This window comes from Nerophis lumbriciformis, linkage group LG37 (assembly GCF_033978685.3).
Source record: "Nerophis lumbriciformis linkage group LG37, RoL_Nlum_v2.1, whole genome shotgun sequence".
NCBI lineage: Eukaryota > Metazoa > Chordata > Actinopteri > Syngnathiformes > Syngnathidae > Nerophis > Nerophis lumbriciformis.
Genome location: NC_084584.2, coordinates 10,522,297 through 10,539,218, shown reverse-complemented (window position 1 = coordinate 10,539,218; position 16,922 = coordinate 10,522,297). Strand labels below are relative to the sequence as shown.

Below are 16,922 nucleotides of genomic sequence, written 5' to 3'. Positions count from 1 at the left end.
CTCTTTGGCCAAAATTAATTTAGAAAAAATATATAAATATGTGTATAGAGACATACTGTAATAACTTGAAGTAAATAATGAAGATTAAAAACCAACTACAAACTAAAGAAGTAGGCATTTTTGGTAGGTCTCAAGAAGGTAAGAAATACAAGAATGTGTGTGTAAGTGCCACAAGGCTACAGTTGACTTGGGATGTTTAACATGTCTCTATTTCCCCCGCCATGACTTAGCCACTAGTTTTGCGGCTACGGCGCTAGCTGCGTGTGTGCTAGTGTCTCACGTTCCGTCCCTCTCAATTACCATCTTTTTCCAGGTGGCGTCACACCAGAAAAGGTCAGTTCAAAAAGAGTTCGTAAAATAGTTCAAAAAGAGGTCCATAAAATAGTTCAAAAAAGATGTTCGTAAACCAGTTCAAAAAGAGGTTGTCTGGAAATTGGGCAGATCCTGTCTTCTCTCCGCTTTAAAGTCCGTGGGTTAGAACAATATCTTTCTGTTGATTACCATACATGAAAGAACACAGGAACACCTTCATCTTGCTTTCCCTCCCCCATTACGAGCCTTACTCTTGGTAGGCTTCAAAGACAGCTTTTGTCTTCTCACCAGACCCTCAATGTAACACAAAGTTTTTGTGATAATTTAGAAAGCATTATTCTAACAATGGCCATGGCCCCTTCATGGCCTGTAGGTCATCTCAGGCCTGAGGGCTCAGCATAGCATATTTAGCAAACTCTCTGAATACACTGAAAATATCAATATTGGCCACGGGATGAGACTTAACGTGATTGGCTCAGCTTCAGGCAGCAAGATTATACTGGGTGACTAAAGGCTGTATTTTAGTCTACAGATGGCTCTTATGTTGTTTAAAAAATCATTTTAAATCATTCCTACTTGACGTAAATTCATTTATTCACAGTCAGTCCCGGAACCAATTAACAGTGATTCATGAATTTGACCTAAAAAGCTTGTTGAAGAAAGCCAAATATTGTATGAGTTGATATCTGGAGACATATATTCTTTTCACTTCTATCATCCATCTGTCTTCATTCCGTCCATCACTCCTCTCTCCCTTTTCTCCCAGCACTCCCATCACTGGCCTAATGCCGTGAGAAAGCGACGGCGGACGGGGGCCGCCTGCCACCTTGCGCCCTGTTGCCAAGCAACCGCCCCCCCCCCGCCTGCTGCGCCGCGATAGTGCCGCGCACCTAATGAGCGTTATAACTCATTTTGTCTTATCACTCTTTGGCCGCGTGTCGTGTTGTTGGCGACGCACACCACGTGTCGCTCGTACGCGCCGCCGTGGAATAAACTCATTCCTCCGCCCCAAACTTGTCATGTGACCACCGCATTTTTATTTTTTATTCACTCTGTCTTTAATTGAACAGTGCAGTGCAAAACAGTCAAGTTAAGCAAGTATCTGTGGAAAGGGAGCGTGATCAGCGCTTGCAGGAGCAAAAGTCACCGCCTCTGTCCGTGGTGCTGAAAACAGCGCGCCATCAGACGGGGGCGTGGCATGTGCTGACGGCGAGACACAGCCGGCAGATGATTAGATTGCACACGTGTTAATCTAATCATCTGTCGTCTTTAACAGTGAGCGGACGGGACGAAGATACGGACGTGGCTGAAAAGTCACGTTCTAGTGGGAGAAAACTGTTTGTGGAAAGAAAACCTGAATTAAAACCTTGTTCAACCTGCCGTGTCTGCAGTGGAGCTGCTGGGAGGCCACTTCCACAGTATCAAATCATTATGATTGCATTTTACCTACACGTACAAAGTCTTAGAATGATCTAGTAACAAACGTGTCTGCATAATTCAACTTACAGTCGTGGTCAAAAGTGTACATACACTTGTAAAGAACATCATGTCATGGCTGTCTTGACTTTCCAATCATTTCTACAACTCTTAGTTTTTGTGATAGAGTGATTGGAGCACATACTTGTTGGTCACAAAAAACATTCATGATCTGCTGGGTCAAAAGTCAATCAATCAATCAATATTTGATGATGCTGTCCCTCCTACATTTTTTAAAGAAGTGTTTTCTTGCATTGGGCAGCCTGTTCTTAACATTTTAAATAGCAGTCTGTTTTCTGGTGTGGTTCCTACCCGTTTTAAACACGCCGTGGTTTAACCGCTTTTAAAGAAACCTGGTCTGGACAGTTTTTACCCAGTTAAACCCTTTTTTAGAGGACTGTGATATTTTAGAAGTCTTTCAGTCTGGGTTTAAACCCCTCCATAGTACCGAGTCAGCTTTATTAAGGGTTTTTAATGACATCCTTCGAGCAACACATTTAGGTGATCATGTGATTTTAGTTGTACTGGATCTAACAGCAGCATTTGATACGGTGGACCATATTATTTGAATTAGCCGCCTACAGCATCAAGTGGGCATGTGTGGTACTGCTTTGAGTTGGCTGAAGTCATATTCTCTGTAAATGTTGCTGGTTCTGAATCCTCTGTTGCTCCCTTGACATGTGGGGTCCCACAGGGCTCAGTTTCAAGACCACTTCTCTTTTCTATTTATTTACTTCCCCTGGGCCAGGGGTCGGCAACCTTTACCAGTCAAATAGCCATTTTGACCAGTTTCACAAATTATAGGAAACAAAGGGAGCCGCAAAAAAAATTTGAAATTTTAAATGAAATAACACTGCTTACAAATTTTTTTTTTGCTTTGTGCTATGTATAACCAGGGGTCTCAGACACGCTGCCCACATTTTTATGTGGAATTTGAAAGCTGGTGCGGCACGCAGATTTTTAAATGAAAGGCGCTTATCAGCGTCATGCGTGCCGTGATGGTACAGCATATAGCACCCACTAAAGTCAGCGTGCCTGATCAGTCACACGTTGTATGGGGCTTCCGCTTGCTCACGCAGGCTGCAGTAATGCATACTTGGTCCACAACCACACAGGTCACACTGACGGTGGCGGTATAAAAAAAAAAAACTTTAACACTCTTACTAATAATGCGCCACACTGTGAACCCACACCAAACAAGAATGACAAACACATTTCGGGAGAACATCTGCACCGTAACACAACATAAACACAACAGGACAAATACCCAGAATCCCATGCAGCCCTAACTCTTCCGGGATACATTATACCCCGCCAACCAACCCCCCCCCCGCTACCAAACCCCGCCCACTTTAACCGACGCACACAGAGGGGGGGGTTGATGTGTGAGGGAGCAGGGTTGGGGTGGGGGCGGGGTTTGGTGGTAGCAGGGGTGTATAATGTAGCCCGGAAGAGTCAGGGCTGCATGGGATTCTGGGTGTTTGTTCTGTTGTGTTTATGTTGTGTTAAGGTGCAGATGTTCTCCCAAAATGTGTTTGTCATTCTTGTTTGGTTTTGGTTCAAAGTGTGGCGCATTATTAGTAAGAGTGTTAAAGTTGTTTTATATGACCACCGTCAGTGTAACCTGTGTGGCTGTTGACCAAGTATGCCTTGCTGTCACATACGTGTGCATGCAGAAGATGTATATTGTGTAACAAGTGTTGGGCTGGCACGCTGTTAATACAGTTTGTAGAGGGCGCCAAATGTTGCACCATCATGGCACGCCCTTATTATAACCCTTATTATAACTGTAAGGGTGAAAATCGGTGAATATTAATCCCGGGAGTTTTCTGCAAGAGGCACTGAATTCCGGAAGTCTCACGGGAAAATTGGGGGGTTCAGCAAGTAAGCTGCTGAGCCGCATCAGAGTTATCAAAGAGCCACATGTGGCTCCGGAGCCGCGGGTTGCCGACCCCTGCCCTGGGCTCAATCCTAAGAAAGCATGATATTTCTTTTCATTGTCATGCCGATGACACACAAATGTATTTTCCGTTAAAGAGAAATCATGCCTCTTCAATACAGCCATTACTTGCCTGTCTTGATGATATCAAGGCCTGGATGGCCCTAAATTTCTTAAAAGGGAACATTATCACAATTTCAGAAGGGTTAAAACCATTAAAAATCAGTTCCCAATGGCTTATTTTATTTTTCAAAGTTTTTTTCAAAATTTTACCCATCACGCAATATCCCTAAAAAAAGCTTCAAAGTGCCTGATTTTAACCATCGTTATATACACCCGTCCATTTTCCTGTGACGTCACATAGTGATGCCAATACAAACAAACATGGCGGAAAGAACAGCAAGCTATAGCGACATTAGCTCGGATTCAGACTCGGATTTCAGCGGCTTAAGCGATTCAACAGATTACGCATGTATTGAAACGGATGGTTGTAGTGTGGAGGCAGGTAGCGAAAACGAAATTGAAGAAGAAACTGAAGCTATTGAGCCATATCGGTTTGAACCGTATGCAAGCGAAAGCGACGAAAACGACACGACAGCCAGCGACACGGGAGAAAGCGAGGACGAATTCGGCGATCGCCTTCTAACCAACGATTGGTATGTGTTTGTTTGGCATTAAAGGAAACTAACAACTATGAACTAGGTTTACAGCATATGAAATACATTTGGCAACAACATGCACTTTGAGAGTGCAGACAGCCCATTTCAGGGGCGCTAAGAACATATATTTTTCCACGATTTCAGCACTCAGGTTAACCATACCGCGAGTAATGAATAAAGTTTTCATCAATTAATATATTCTGTAGACATACCCTCATCCGCTCTCTTTTCCTGAAAGCTGATCTGTCCAGTTTTGGAGTTGATGTCAGCATCTGCTTTGAGTGTCGCAGGATATCCACACATTCTTGCCATCTCTGTCGTAGCATAGCTTTCGTCGGTAAAGTGTGCGGAACAAACGACTGACCATTTCGTCGGCTTTCCCCACAGCCTCGTATTTTGAACACATTTCGTCCAATTTCTTGCCACTTTCGCATTTTTGGGCCACTGGTGCAACTTGAATCCGTCCCTGTTCGTGTTGTTACACCCTCCGACAACACACCGACAAAAGTGAGAAAATGGCGGATTGCTTCCCGATGTGACGTCACGTGACGTGACGTCGTCAGAGAGCGAATAATAGAAAGGCGTTTAATTCGCCAAAATTCACCCATTTAGAGTTCGGAAATCGGTTAAAAAGATATATGGTCTTTTTTCTGCAACATCAAGGTATATATTGACGCTTACATAGGTCTGGTGATAATGTTCCCCTTTAAATTTCAATGAAAAGAAGACAGAAGTAATAGTGTTTGGACCTAGTGGTACCTGTGAGCTCCCGCCTGTTGACTTTGGCCCCTTGGCTTTGCACGTTAAGACCATGGTCACCAACCTGGGTTTTCGTATTGACAGTGATTTTAAATTGGAGCGTCAGATTGGCACAGTGGTGAAAGACAGCTTTTTTTATTTACGTCAGCTGGCCAAGGTTAAAAACCTTCTTTCTAGCCAACAGTTAGACCAGTGGTTCTTAACCTGGGTTCCATCAAACCCTGGGGGTTTGGTGAGTCGGCCTCAGGGGTTCACGGAGGTCAAGACACATCCAACTTATCGTGTAAATAAAAACCTCTCCCTATCGGCGTATTATGGATACCCCCAAACAATGTTCCCTCTAATTTTCCATCGGACTTGCAGGTTGTTTGATTGATCCATTGAAACTTTTACTAGCAGATTGCACAGGAAGAGAATACATTATATGAAACAGTACAGTTTACACAGTACAGTACATATTCCCTACAATTGACCACTAAATGGTAACACCTGAATAAGATTTTCAACTTGTTTAAGTCGGGGTCCACGTTAATCAATTCATGGTAATGTGTGTAAGGTGTGTAATTTGTTGTGAGTTCATGCACTGTGTTGGTTTTGTTCTTTGAACAAAACAAGCCGCCTCAGCAGGGAAGCCCAGACTTCCCTCTCCCCAGCCACTTCGTCCAGCTCCTCCCGGGGGATCCCGAGGCGTTCCCAGGCCAGCCGGGATATATAGTCTTCCCAACGTGTCCTGGGTCTTCCCCGTGGCCTCCTACCGGTCGGGCGTGCCCTAAACACCTCCCTTGGGAAGCGATCGGGTGGCATCCTGACCAGATGCCCGAACCACCTCATCTGGCTCCTCTCCATGTGGAGGAGCAGCGGCTTTACTTTGAGCTCCCCCCGGATGACAGAGCTTCTCACCCTATCTCTAAGGGAGAGCCCCGCCACCCGGCGGAGGAAACTCATTTGGGCCGCTTGTACCCGTGATCTTGTCCTTTCGGTCATGACCCAAAGCTCATGACCATAGGTGAGGATGGGAACGTAGATCGACCGGTAAATCGAGAGCTTTGCCTTCTGGCTCAGCTCCTTCTTCACCACAACGGATCGATACAGCGTCCGCATTACTGAAGACGCCGCACCGATCCGCCTGTCGATCTCACCATCCACTCTTCCCTCACTTGTGAACAAGACTCCGAGGTACTTGAACTCCTCCACTTGGGGCAAGATCTCCTCCCCAACCCGGAGATGGCACTCCACCCTTTTCCGGGCGAGAACCATGGACTCGGACTTGGAGGTGCTGATTCTCATCCCAGTCGCTTCACACTCGGCTGCGAACCGATCCAGCGAGAGCTGAAGATCCTGGCCAGATGAAGCCATCAGGACCACATCATCTGCAAAAAGCAGAGACCTAATCCTGCAGCCACCAAACCAGATCCCCTCAACGCCCTGACTGCGCCTAGAAATTCTGTCCATAAAAGTTATGAACAGAATGGGTGACAAAGGGCAGCCTTGGCGGAGTCCAACCCTCACTGGAAACGTGTCCGACTTACTGCCGGCAATGCGGACCAAGCTCTGACACTGATCATACAGGGAGCGAACCGCCACAATCAGACAGTCCGATACCGCATACTCTCTGAGCACTCCCCACAGGACTTCCCGAGGGACACGGTCGAATGCCTTCTCCAAGTCCACAAAGCACATGTAGACTGGTTGGGCAAACTCCCATGCACCCTCAAGGACCCTGCCGAGAGTATAGAGCTGGTCCACAGTTCCACGACCAGGACGAAAACCACACTGTTCCTCCTGAATCCGAGGTTCGACTATCCGGCGTAGCCTCCTCTCCAGTACACCTGAATAGACCTTACCGGTAAGGCTGAAGAGTGTGATCCCACCATAGTGGGAACACACCCTCCGGTTCCCCTTCTTAAAGAGAGGAACCACCACCCCGGTCTGCCAATCCAGAGGTACCGCCCCCGATGTCCACGCGATGCTGACTTTTTCTTGAATTTGAAAAAAAAAACATTTTATTTTTCTCTAAGGAAGGGTTGGGTGAATGCGCATATGAAAGTGGTGAGGTTTGGTACCTCCAACAAGGTTAAGAACCACTGAGTTAGAGACAGTAATCCATGCCTTTATCACATCTGGGCTGGATTACTTTAACTCTTTGTATTTTGGAATTAGTCAATCCTCCTCTCACGTCTGCAGCTGCTCCAACATGCAGCTGCCTAGACTTTTAACAAACACAAGCAAAAGAGAGCACATGACTCCTGTTTTAGCCTCCCTCCACTGTGTCTTTTAGAGTCCTTTTTAAAATGATCTTACTCGTTTTTAAATCCTTACGTGGTCTTGCCCCTCTCTGAGCTGCTCCACCTCTATGCCCCCACCCGCTCCCTCAGGTTCCCAAAACAAAGCGCAAGCTCAGAGGGGACAAAGCCTTCTCTGTTGCGGGTCCCAAACTCTGGTGAGACAGGCCCCTTCTTTGGCTACTTTTAAGACCCTTCTTTAAACCCTTTTTTATTCACTGGCTTTTAACCCAGCATGAGACTTTGAACTGTTTTTAGCTTTTAACTTTTTTCACTGTTTTTAACTTTTTAAACTGTTTTTTATCTAACAAATTGTTCTTAGGGTAATTTGCTTTTTCAATGTGTATTTTTATTTCTGTTTTAATGTTATTTTTTAGTCTGTCCTTCTGTCTGCTTCTATTTCTTTGTGGTGTACAGACCTTTGTTCTTCTACTGTGCTTGTTCTTAAAGGGCTTTAGAAATAAAGTTGGTATGGTATATTTACTTATATAGCCCTAAATCACAAGTGTCTCAAAGGGCTGCACAAGCCACAACGACATCCTCGGTTCAGAGCCCACATAAGGGCAAGGAAAAACTCACAACCCAGTGGGATGTCAATGTGAATGACTATGAGAAAACTTGGAGAGGACCACAGATGTGGGTGACCCCCCTCCTCTAGGGGAGACCGGATGCAATGGACGTCGAGTGGGTCTAACATAATATTGTGAGAGTCCAGTCCATAGTGGATCTAACATAATAGTGAGAGTCCAGTCCATAGTGGATCTAACATAATAGTGAGAGTCCAGTCCATAGTGGATCTAACATAATAGTGAGAGTCCAGTCCATAGTGGATCTAACGTAATAGTGAGAGTCCAGTCCATAGTGGATCTAACATAATAGTGTGAGAGTCCAGTCCATAGTGGATCTAACATAATAGTGTGAGAGTCCAGTCCATAGTGGATCTAGCATAATAGTGAGAGTCCAGTCCATAGTGGATCTAACATAATAGTGAGAGTCCAGTCCATAGTGGATCTAACATAATAGTGAGAGTCCAGTCCATAGTGGATCTAACATAATAGTGTGAGAGTCCAGTCCATAGTGGATCTAACATAAGAGTGAGAGTGCAGTCCATAGTGGATCTAACATAATAGTGAGAGTCCAGTCCATAGTGGATCTAACATAATAGTGTGAGAGTCCAGTCCATAGTGGAGCTAACATAATAGTGAAAGTGCAGTCCATAGTGGATCTAACATAATATTGTGAGAGTCCAGTCCATAGTGGATCTAACATAATAGTGAGAGTCCAGTCCATAGTGGATCTAACATAATAGTGTGAGAGTCCAGTCCATAGTGGATCTAACATAATAGTGAGAGTCCAGTCCATAGTGGATCTAACATAATAGTGTGAGAGTCCAGTCCATAGTGGATCTAACATAATAGTGAGAGTCCAGTCCATAGTGGATCTAACATAATAGTGAGAGTCCAGTCCATAGTGGATCTAACATAATAGTGAGAGTCCAGTCCATAGTGGATCTAACATAATAGTGAGAGTCCAGTCCATAGTGGATCTAACGTAATAGTGAGAGTCCAGTCCATAGTGGATCTAACATAATAGTGTGAGAGTCCAGTCCATAGTGGATCTAGCATAATAGTGAGAGTCCAGTCCATAGTGGATCTAACATAATAGTGAGAGTCCAGTCCATAGTGGATCTAACATAATAGTGTGAGAGTCCAGTCCATAGTGGATCTAACATAATAGTGAGAGTCCAGTCCATAGTGGATCTAACATAATAGTGAAAGTCCAGTCCATAGTGGATCTAACATAATAGTGAAAGTCCAGTCCATAGTGGATCTAACATAATAGTGAGAGTCCAGTCCATAGTGGATCTAACATAATAGTGAAAGTCCAGTCCATAGTGGATGTAACATAATAGTGTGAGAGTCCAGTCCATAGTGGATCTAACATAATAGTGAGAGTCCAGTCCATAGTGGATCTAACATAATAGTGTGAGAGTCCAGTCCATAGTGGATCTAACATAAGAGTGAGAGTGCAGTCCATAGTGGATCTAACATAATAGTGAGAGTCCAGTCCATAGTGGATCTAACATAATAGTGTGAGAGTCCAGTCCATAGTGGAGCTAACATAATAGTGAAAGTCCAGTCCATAGTGGATCTAACATAATATTGTGAGAGTCCAGTCCATAGTGGATCTAACATAATAGTGAGAGTCCAGTCCATAGTGGATCTAACATAATAGTGTGAGAGTCCAGTCCATAGTGGATCTAACATGATAGTGAGAGTCCAGTCCATAGTGGATCTAACATAATAGTGAAAGTCCAGTCCATAGTGGATGTAACATAATAGTGTGAGAGTCCAGTCCATAGTGGATCTAACATAATAGTGAGAGTCCAGTCCATAGTGGATCTAACATAATAGTGTGAGAGTCCAGTCCATAGTGGATCTAACATAAGAGTGAGAGTGCAGTCCATAGTGGATCTAACATAATAGTGAGAGTCCAGTCCATAGTGGATCTAACATAATAGTGTGAGAGTCCAGTCCATAGTGGAGCTAACATAATAGTGAAAGTCCAGTCCATAGTGGATCCAACATAATAGTGAGAGTCCAGTCCATAGTGGATCTAACATAATATTGTGAGAGTCCAGTCCATAGTGGATCCAACATAATAGTGAGAGTCCAGTCCATAGTGGATCTAACGTAATAGTGAGAGTCCAGTCCATAGTGGAGCTAACATAATAGTGAGAGTCCAGTCCATAGTGGATCTAACATAATAGTGAGAGTCCAGTCCATAGTGGATCTAACATAATAGTGTGAGAGTCCAGTCCATAGTGGATCTAACATAATAGTGAGAGTCCAGTCCATAGTGGATCTAACATAATAGTGAGAGTCCAGTCCATAGTGGGGCCAGCAGGAGACCATCCCGAGCAGAGACGGGTCAGCAGCGCATAGATGTCCACAACCGATGCACAGGCGAGCGGTTCACCCCGGGTCCCGACTCTGGACAGCCAGCACTTCATCCATGGCCACCGGACCTGTGCCCCCCCTTCCACAAGGGAAAGGGGGCAGAGGAGAAAAGAAAAGAAGTGGCAGATCAACTGGTCTAAAAGGGGGTCTATTTAAAGGCTAGAGTATACAAATGAGTTTTAAGATGGGACTTAAATGCTTCTACTGAGGTAGCATCTCTAACTGTTACCGGGAGGGCATTCCAGAGTAGTGGAGCCCCAATAGAAAACGCTCTATAGCCCGCAGACTTCTTTTGGGTAGTATACATACAGCAATGTTAATATTTGCTTACATGTCCCTTTGGCAAGTTTACCTGCAATAAGGCACTTTTGGTAGCCATCCACAAGCTTCTGCTTGAATGTTTGACCACTCCTCTTGACTAAATTGCTGCAGTTCAGCTAAATGTCTTGCTTTTCTGACATGGACTTGTTTCTTCAGCATTGTCCACACGTTTAAGTCAGGACTTTGGGAAGGTAATTCTAAAACCTTCATTCTAGCCTGATTTAGCCATTCCTTTACCACTTTTGACGTGTGTTTGTGGTAGAGATGTCCGATAATGGCTTTTTTTGTCGATATCCGATATTCCGATATTGTCCAACTCTTAATTACCGATTCCGATATCAACCGATACCGATACATACAGTGGTGGAATTAACACATTATTATGCCTAATTTTGTTGTGATGCCCCGCTGGATGCATTAAACAATGTAACAAGGTTTTCCAAAATAAATCAACTCAAGTTATGGAAAAAAGTGCCAACATGGCACTGCCATATTTATTATTGAAGTCACAAAGTGCATTATTTTTTTTAACATGCCTCAAAACAGCAGCTTGGAATTTGGGACATGCTCTCCCTGAGAGAGCATGAGGAGGTTGAGGTGGGGGGGTATGGGTGGCGGGGGGGGGTATATTGTAGCATCCCGGAAGAGTTAGTGCTGGAAGGGGTTCTGGGTATTTGTTCTGTTGTGTTTATGTTGTGTTACGGTGCGGATGTTCTCCCTAAATGTGTTCTTGTTTGGTGTGGGTTCACAGTGTGGCGCATATTTGTAACAGTGTTAAAGTTGTTTATACGGCCACCCTCAGTGTGACCTGTATGGCTGTTGACCAACAATGCTTTGCATTTACCTGTGTGTGTGAAAAGCCGTAGATATTATGTGATTGGGCCGGCACGCAAAGGCAGTGCCTTTAAGGTTTATTGGCGCTCTCTACTTCTCCCTACGTCCGTGTACACATAAGTCATAATTAAGAGTTAATTAAGAGTTGGACAATATCGGATATCGGCAAAAAAGCCATTATCGGACATCTCTAGTATTGTACATTAAACATATGTTTCTTATTGCAATCGAACAACAATTTAGTCCTTAAATAAAATAGTAAACATACAAGACAACTTGTCTTTTAGTAGTAAGTAAACAAACAAAAACTACTAATTAGTCTGCTGACGTATGCAGTAACATATTGTGTCATTTATACACTTATTATTTTGTACACATTATTCATCTACTTGTTCATTTACTGTTAATATCTGCTTACTTTCTATCTACACTTCTGTTAAAATGTAATAATCACTTATTCTTCTCTTCTTTGATACTTTACATTAGTTTTGAATGATACCACACATTTAGGGATTGATGTGATACCAAGTAGTTACAGGATCATACTGTACATTGGTCATATTCAAAGTCCTCATGTGTCCAGGGCCACACTGCAATACTGCTCAATGATGATTACGTACATCTAGCTTGTGTGCTATTGTGTGCTTAGCTGTTGTGTAGCTGCTAGCTCCTAGTAGCATATACCGTAGCCTAGCACGGGGGTCGGCAACCCGCGGCTCTAGAGCCGCATGCAGCTCTTTAGCGCCGCCCTAGTGGCTCCCTGGAGCTTTTTCAAAAATGTATGAAAAATGGAAAAAGATGAGGGGAAAAAATATATTTTTTGTTTTAATAAAGTTTCTGTTGGAGGACAAACATGACACAAACCTCCCTAATTGTTATAAATCACATTGTTTATATTAAACATTAGAGAAGATAAATGCGTTAAAATGTAATATCGGAGATTATCGGTATCGTTTTTTTTTTTTTATCGGTATCGTTTTGTTTGTTTTTTTATTAAATCAACATAAAAAACACAAGATACACTTACAATTAGTGCACCAACCCAAAAACCCTCCCTCCCCCATTTACACTCATTCACACAAAAGGGTTGTTTCTTTCTGTTATTAATATTGTGGTTCCTACATTATATATCAATATATATCAATACAGTCTGCAAGGGATACAGTCCGTAAGCACACATGATTGTGCGTGCTGCTGGTCCACTAATAGTACTAACCTTTAACACTTCATTTTACTCATTTTCATTAATTACTAGTTTCTATGCAACTGTTTTTATATTGTTTTAATTTATTTTTTATTCAAGAAAATGTTTTTAATTTATTTATCTTTTTTTATTTTATTAATCTTTTTAAGTACCTTATCTTCACCATACCTGGTTGTCCAAATTAGGCATAATAATGTGTTAATTCCACGACTGTATAAATCGGTTGATATCGGTATCGGTAATTAAAGAGTTGGACAATATCGGAATATCGGATATCGGCAAAAAGCCATTATCGGACATCCCTATTAAACATGCTTCACTGATTTGAGTATTTGGCGAGCGTCGTTTAGTCCTATTAATTTTGGCAGTCCTTGAACTCACCGTAGTTTGTTTACATGTATAACTTTCTCCGACTTTCTAGGACGTGTTTTATGCCACTTCTTTTTCTGTCTCACTTTGTCCACCAAACTTTTAACGTTGTGCGTGAATGCACAAAGGTGAGTTTTGTTGATGTTATTGACTTGTGTGGAGTGCTAATCAGACATATTTGGTCACTGCATTAATGCAAGCTATCGATGCTAACATGCTATTTAGGCTAGCTATATGTATATATTGCATCATTATGCCTCATTTGTAGCTATATTTGAGCTCATTTAGTTTCGATTAAGTCCTCTTAATTCAATTTATATCTCATGACACACTATCTGTATGTAATATGGCTTTTAATTTTTTGCGGCTCCAGACAGATTTGTTTTTGTATTTTTGGTCCAATATGGCTCCTTCAACATTTTGGGTTGCCGACCCCTGGCCTAGCAGGTTGACGTTTTTGTGACTGACTTGACCAAGATAGAAGAAATGTTGTGTTTACTGGAGAACATTTAGATGTTAACTGTCTGTCCAACTTTACACACACTGCAGGACTGCCTGTATCGGACATTTTAAGATGATATCATCCAATTTTGGCTGATATCTTATCAGGGCACGTCTACCTGAGAGTTGTCTTTGAAGTAAGAGTTGTACGTGCACTAGTTAATCGTGTTATGATGTAGTTTTTCTCCTGTCTCGACGTCATCAGTCCAACCCAACAGACTGAATAATGAGGGTTTTCACAATAAAGGTCTGATTGATTGATGAGTGTCCACTTAGTGTATCTCCATTGTGGCATAAAAGCTGCTCCACTGTGTCGTACATGCAAGTTTTTCAACTGATCTCAAAGTTTATATATAAATGCCTTCAATTATTTACATCTTCTCTCAGGATGTGCGTTTACCTGCGTGTCGTCTGCCTCGCTTTGGGACTTTCCTTGCCTGACTGAGGGCTTTTGGCCAAGTGGAAGAAGCACTTTCCCCCAAAATATTCCTTCTTTTTCGGGCAAAAATCTGTCGGCTGTCTGCATGTTTGGTGGGAACATGACACATTTTGTCACAAGTTTGCCCCTTCGTGTGTTCGTCTGGAACCCAGGAAGCAGAGTGCCAGGTTCAAACACTGATGACATCTAATAAGCAGACAAAGAAGACAGAATTAAATTTGGCTCAATTGAGGAGAAACGTCTAGGCCAGGGGTCGGCAACCCGCGGCTCCGGAGCCGCATGCGGCTCTTTGACCACTCTGATGCGGCTCAGCTGCATTCTTGCCAACCCTCCCGATTTTTCCGGGAGACTTCCGGATTTCACTGCCTCTCCCAGGGCAAACATTCTCCGATTTTCACCCGGACAACAAAATTGAGGGCGTGCCGTGATGGCACTGCATTTTGCGTCCTCTACAACCTGTCGTCGCGTCCGCTTTTTCACCTAAGAAACAGCGTGCCGGCCCAGTCACATTTTGTCTGCTCACACACTAAGTGACAGCAAGGCATACTTGTTCAACAGCCATACAGATCACACTGACGGTGGCCGTATAAACAACTATAACACTCTTACTAATATGCGCCACACTGTGAACCCACACCAAACAAGAATGACAAACACATTTCGGGAGAACATCCACATCGTAACATAACATAAACACAACAGAACAAATACCCAGAATCCCATGCATCCCTAACTCTTCCGGGCTACATTACACACCCTGCTACCACCAAACCCCGCCCACCTCAATCTACGCACAAGGGGTAGGGGGTGTTGTTGATGTGTGGGGGGGCAGGGTTGGGGTGGCGGGCTTTGGTGGTAGCGGGGGTGTATAAAGTAGCCCAGAAGAGTTAGGGATGCATGGGATTCTGGGTATTTGTTCTGTTGTGTTACGATGCGGATGTTCTCCCGAAATGTGTTTGTCATTCTTGTTTGGTGTGGGTTCACAGTGTGGCGCATATTAGTAAGAGTGTTAAAGTTGTTTATATCGCCACCCTCAGTGTGATCTGTATGGCTGTTAACCAAGTATGCATTGCATTCACTTATGTGTGTCTGCAGAAGCCTCATATAACACGTAACTGGGCTGGCAAGCTGTTTGTTCAAGCCGTAGAGGGCGCTAAAGGTAGTGAATTCACGGCACGCCCTTATTATTGTTGTTTGGGTGAAAATCAGCATACATTCGAGAGAATAGTTTCCCTGAAATTCGGGAGTCTACCAGAAAAATCGGGAGGGTTGGCAAGTGTGACGCTGTCAAGTGCCCTTCATATAAAACTTGCGGGCCGCACTAACATTACATTTCCATATTAAGGTGCGGGCCGCGTGTCTGAGACCCCTGGTTTATACATAGCACAAAGCAAAAAAAAACTTTGTATGTAGTGTTATTTCATTTTAAATTTCAAAAGAGTTTTGTGGCTCCCATTGTTTTCTTTAATTTGTGGAAACGGGTCAAAATGGCTCTTTGAGTGGTAAAGGTTGCCGACCCCTGGTCTAGGCTGTACTTTTGTACAGTCTCCACCACGCTCTGACGAAAGATTGTACGCCTCCTCTTTTATTTGGACTTTCGCTGATTACATGGCAACAGCTGTTTCTAAGGGAGGGGGGTCGTAAACAGCCGTCGCCTTTGTTACAAAACAGTTCAAAGAAAAGGTCGGTCCAAAGAAAAGGTCGTAAACAGTTCAAAGAAAAGGTGCCTGGAGCTTGCGTCAGGTCCTGCTTCCTCTCCGCTTTGTAGATCTCGGGTCAAGATAGAATCTTCTTGTGGATTACAATAGAAGAAAGAAACTGACGCCTTCATGTTGCTTCCCATCATACACAGTGGATATTTACAAGCCTTCTGCTTGGCAGGATCAAAAGACAGCTTTTGTGATAACTTAGATACAATTATTCTGACACAGAGGGAGTAGGCAAAGTGCGGTAAAAGGTCATTTTATTAGGGACAACCGAGGTAGCGCCAGCGTGGCTCAAGCTTGAACTACAGGTGACGTGTAAAAAAAAAGGAAGACAAATCCAAAAAGGTAGGCGATGCACCCACTGGCTAGATACCAAACTACTTGGCAATCAGGAGCACCATTGAGTCCTAAATTGGCAAAATCAAACCGGTGTGGGGACTAACTTTTAAAGGGAACTGAGGAATGATGCAAGAGAGAATTTTTTTTAGATTTTACGATAAAAAAACAACAATTTAACTGGCACATAAGCTGAATTTTACTGTAAAATTGACGGTGTTTTTACACCAAATTGCTGTAAACTGGAAATCGGTACAGTACTATTGTTATTTTAACTGGAATTTTTTTTTACTGTAAAATCTACTAAATCATTACTTTATTTAAAAAAAAAGGTAACATTTTTTCAGCAGAGTTTTTTTTACTGTAACATAAAAGTTTTTTAATTACATTACAATATATTATAAAGTAAAAATTGTACCACTTATTTTCATTTATTATGCTTTTTTACAGTGTATTACTGTAAATTGAAAAATCAAACCACTTTTATTTTTACGGTAACATTTTGGTGACGGAGTGGCGTAAAATCTCCTGACTATTTTTACAATCCAGGGGGAAAAACAGGAAGCAAAATAAAAGCGCACATAAAATAGAATAGAATGGACTTTATTGTCATCATATTTGCATATAACGAGATTAAGGACTCCAATTTAAGGTGCGGTAGTGGGAACAAATATGGGATAAAATAAAATACACAAGAGGTAATAAAGATAAAAGCAAGGAAAACGGGAAATAACACCAATTTTGTTGGAATTTTCGCTCTTTTTCCTGTTTTTTTCCCCACACACTCAGAGGACATTTAAATAGAAGCAACATGAAATAATGAGT

The 16,922-nt window shown here is 42.9% G+C and overlaps 1 protein-coding gene across 4 annotated transcripts in view; it reads left to right on the top strand.

The window, feature by feature from the left end:
- The window catches only part of gabbr2 (gamma-aminobutyric acid (GABA) B receptor, 2), a 381,082-nt gene that overhangs the window by 341,482 nt on the left and 22,678 nt on the right, over positions 1 to 16,922 (top strand). The window lies entirely within an intron of this gene.